A 3,681-nucleotide genomic window follows, 5' to 3' on the forward strand; every position below is an offset into this window, starting at 1 on the left:
TTCCACAAAAGTACAATTCGACGATAAGAGAGATCACTACTAGAAATACAGACTTTTTCCACGAAAGAATCGGTGAAAAATCTGTGTGAAATTTCAATATTCCCACGACATTCCCAGAGGAGACGCTCAGTGGGAATATGGCTGGTGGAAAAATAGTTTCCCAGGACATTCGTGGATAATTCCCAGGAATTTACCCACTGAGGGCTTCACGAGACCTTGGTGGGGTCACATAGTATATTTTCCCACGAACGTCGTGGGAAAAGTAAGATGATATAGTAATTTAGTTTTCTTAAGTTTTCCACTGAATCTGTGGGATGTATTAAAAATAATTTAGATATTTTTTTATTTTACACATGGAATCATTGAGAAATATTCATAACCTAGAAATAAAAATATGAACATTCCCACGATGATCAGTGGAAAATATTAAAATTCTGGAAAAAATATGCACAAAATTCCCACGGAGTTCGTGGGAAATCTGAAAAATATTTTCATGGCCAAATTTGTTTTTAGAACTATACCACCCGTCAAATAGAAAGTATAACCAACAATACAAGACTAAATACAATTAAGCATTCAAATACCAAATTCAACATACAATCCAATTCATTTCATAAACAAATCCTAATTCAATCCATTTCATAAACAATATCCAACTAAACAGAAAGTAGAACAAGAACTCAAAAAATTCAGCATTCAATATTCAACATCCAGCTACCATCCAAGACAAACTAATAAAAGAAATTAGTCCTTAGTTATCATCAGATGCTGGAGAACGGGACATGGGAAATGCACCAGATACTAAGAGGGAGTTTATCTGAGATTGAGACTTTTAACATCACTAGTGATAAGTATTCCATGGTTATCATCAATCAACTGATTTTGAATGAACTCCCCCAAGATTCGTTTGAAAGTATCCTGTAAAAAAAATATAATTATTGTAAAAGTAAACTTTATTAAAGAAAATTTATGCAAGTATCTTTATTTCTCAAACTTTAAAGTGAAACACACGGAAAGATAAAAAGCTAAACAGTCTGGCTGGACTTAATTATTTTAATACTATATTTCAAAAATATCCAATGTATGAAACTTACTCGCATATAGACAATGTATCAGTACTTCTAATAGGAAAAAATTACTACACCTTCTTTTATGTAAAAATCAATACCCATAAGCCCTCTAATAGGCACCACTGGCATTTGCTCTCAATTAGATTCTATCACCTTCAACTTCTAAAGAACTAAACACCTATAAACAAAGAAAATTAAATGGAAATGTTAAGTTAAGACTGTAGCACCTCCTTAGGGAGGTTTCCACTTATTAAAAAATAGCTAATCTAACCTACTAGCAATTATTATTTGAAAGTAATTTAAACACATTATTATCATAATCTATTAGCGGAAATAGACCCATGTGAACGAGGTTCAAAATACGACATTTCAACATAGTAAAATCTCATAAAATTCTTAAAAGTACGAGAATATTACTTTTAAAAATAGTGAGCAAAACCTATTGAATTAAATCAATACCGTAAGTTGTATCAAATAATTATCCGTAATTCAAGAAAAAAGAAACAAGCTCATTTATAATATTTTCCTCAATAACTAATACATTTGTTTGCAAATTATATTTATCATTCAGTACCCTCAATTCAAGATAGAACTCGTAGCCAATAGGGTACACCTTTTAGTGCCTTGCCTACATTGAAGCATATCTTAAGCGAGGTAAAGCTCCCTTCCGGAGCTGTTCTGAGCTTCGGATCTTGAGCGTGCCTTAAATGAGCCCTTGACAATATTGATAACTAGTAGAGGAATATTTTTTAATACTACAACATTCAAGACTCATTCTAAGCATGAAATTTAACTCTTAATCTCAAATACAAACAAGTTAAGTCTCCCAAGTTTAATACAAGTACCAAATTAAATATATCACAAGAATTGGGCAAAGACTATGCCAATATAGTTGAATCATTCACAAATCGAGTTACCAATTCTAATATCTCTTTAACTCAACTACAAAACTTAACCCTCAGTGGTAGACAAACAATTAAAATATCCGAAAATATTTCTAAATTAGTCATAGCAAGTAGGGTACTAAAGTAGGAACAACCAATATAATAACTTAACGTAAAGAAAACTTTTACCAAGACTCAAGCTATTCAATTAACTCCAACAAAATAAAGCGAATGAATAATTCAAGTTTCTAAAGCTCAATCAAATATTAAGGAAATATAAATTCTCAAAGCAAGTCAAGCCATTATATGTCAATGGGTCTAAATGGGTCTCTACAATTCACAATTCTTAAAGAGAAAATCTGGGTAGCAGCTCTGCCCTATATTACAGCAGATATTTGAGGCAGTAAACTACAGAACTGGACATCTTGGTCTGTATAATAATTGTAGATATATCTCTTATCTTTTTACAGCCTTTTAAATCACCCCATTCCGATTTTTAGAGAAAAAGTTATGCCCAAAATAGTAACTGCTGTCCAATTAAAAAACGGGATTAAATTTTTGATTTTAAATGACTAAAATTTACCATGCAAAAGATATGCTAATTCACATATAGATAGAGTAAGAAACTTACTGCAAGTTTGAGAGAGTTTCTCCACAAAATTCAAAGCCTAGAGTTTCCAAAATAAGCTCAATCCATCTTGATTCTTAAAGGTAAAATCCAAATCTTCCTTCAATAGGTAAGTAAATAAGTTTTAATATTTTAAAACTTGAATTTTAATGATGGAAAAAGAATTGCATGTATATGTGTTGAGCTCTTCAATGGTGTTTGATAGATGAAGAAGGAGGACAAGATTTAAAATCCTTGGGGGGATGTAGAGATTTTTCTTTGGGGGCTGCCGAACGAATCCCCCAAAGAAAAATCCTTGAATGAGTAAAGAATAGTCATTACTCTCTTAAAATATATATACTAGACCCATAAGGTTCTTTTTTCTTTCTTTCTATTTGTCTTATCTGCCCTTAGAAAATCTCTACATCTCTTTAAAGGTCTGTCACTAGTATAAATTATTTTTTTATAAGTTAACTAAGCAATACATTCTAAAGAATCTAATGAACTAAATACAAATACATATTTGAATTAAATAAAAAAAATTAATTCTATTAACAAAATAACTTTTAAATAACATGGAAACTTAAATTTAAAGAAAGGGTGAAAATATTTTAAACAACATATTCATGATTAAAAAAAAAGTCAATTAATATATATAGTATTTTATAAAAATTAGGGCGTTACAAAGACAAGAACTGAAGTGATAAAATCATTCTCAAATAGACACATTCAAGCCCCTAATGAAATAAGGCATGAACCCATTAATTTCTTCTCTTTAATTTTGCAAAATATTAGTAACTACTCTTTTTCTTTTTTCTTTTTTTTTTAATTCAATTAAAACCTATATTTCACCCTCATTCATGTACTTTTAAGAGAATCTAAAAAATATTTCAAAAAGATATTCCAATATAAACTTAGAAATTACTTTAGTAACTATGTCATAAAAAATGTGGCATAATTCAAGGAAACTCTAGCTTTAGATGGTGTTTGTCTGCGGTCCTAGCAGGATTATGCTTGTATTATTAAATCTATAACTACTTTTAAATAAATACTACATTATTTTACAGTTCTCAAGGAAAAAAATATTTCTCATTTTGACATAGGCAACTTAAAAATCTTT

The 3,681-nt window shown here is 30.0% G+C and overlaps 1 long non-coding RNA gene across 1 annotated transcript; it reads right to left on the minus strand.

Annotated features, from left to right (window-relative positions):
* Nucleotides 1-588: 588 nt before the first annotated feature.
* LOC107789347 (uncharacterized) lies at nt 589-2,887 on the minus strand. Its single transcript, XR_001648828.2, has 2 exons — nt 2,586-2,887; nt 589-918 (listed from the first exon to the last, which is right to left on the minus strand). It is a non-coding gene; the product is annotated as an uncharacterized LOC107789347 (long non-coding RNA).
* Nucleotides 2,888-3,681: the final 794 nt, after the last annotated feature.

The sequence above is a fragment of the Nicotiana tabacum genome, unplaced genomic scaffold, assembly GCF_000715075.1.
Source record: "Nicotiana tabacum cultivar K326 unplaced genomic scaffold, ASM71507v2 Un00003, whole genome shotgun sequence".
Taxonomy (NCBI): domain Eukaryota; kingdom Viridiplantae; phylum Streptophyta; class Magnoliopsida; order Solanales; family Solanaceae; genus Nicotiana; species Nicotiana tabacum.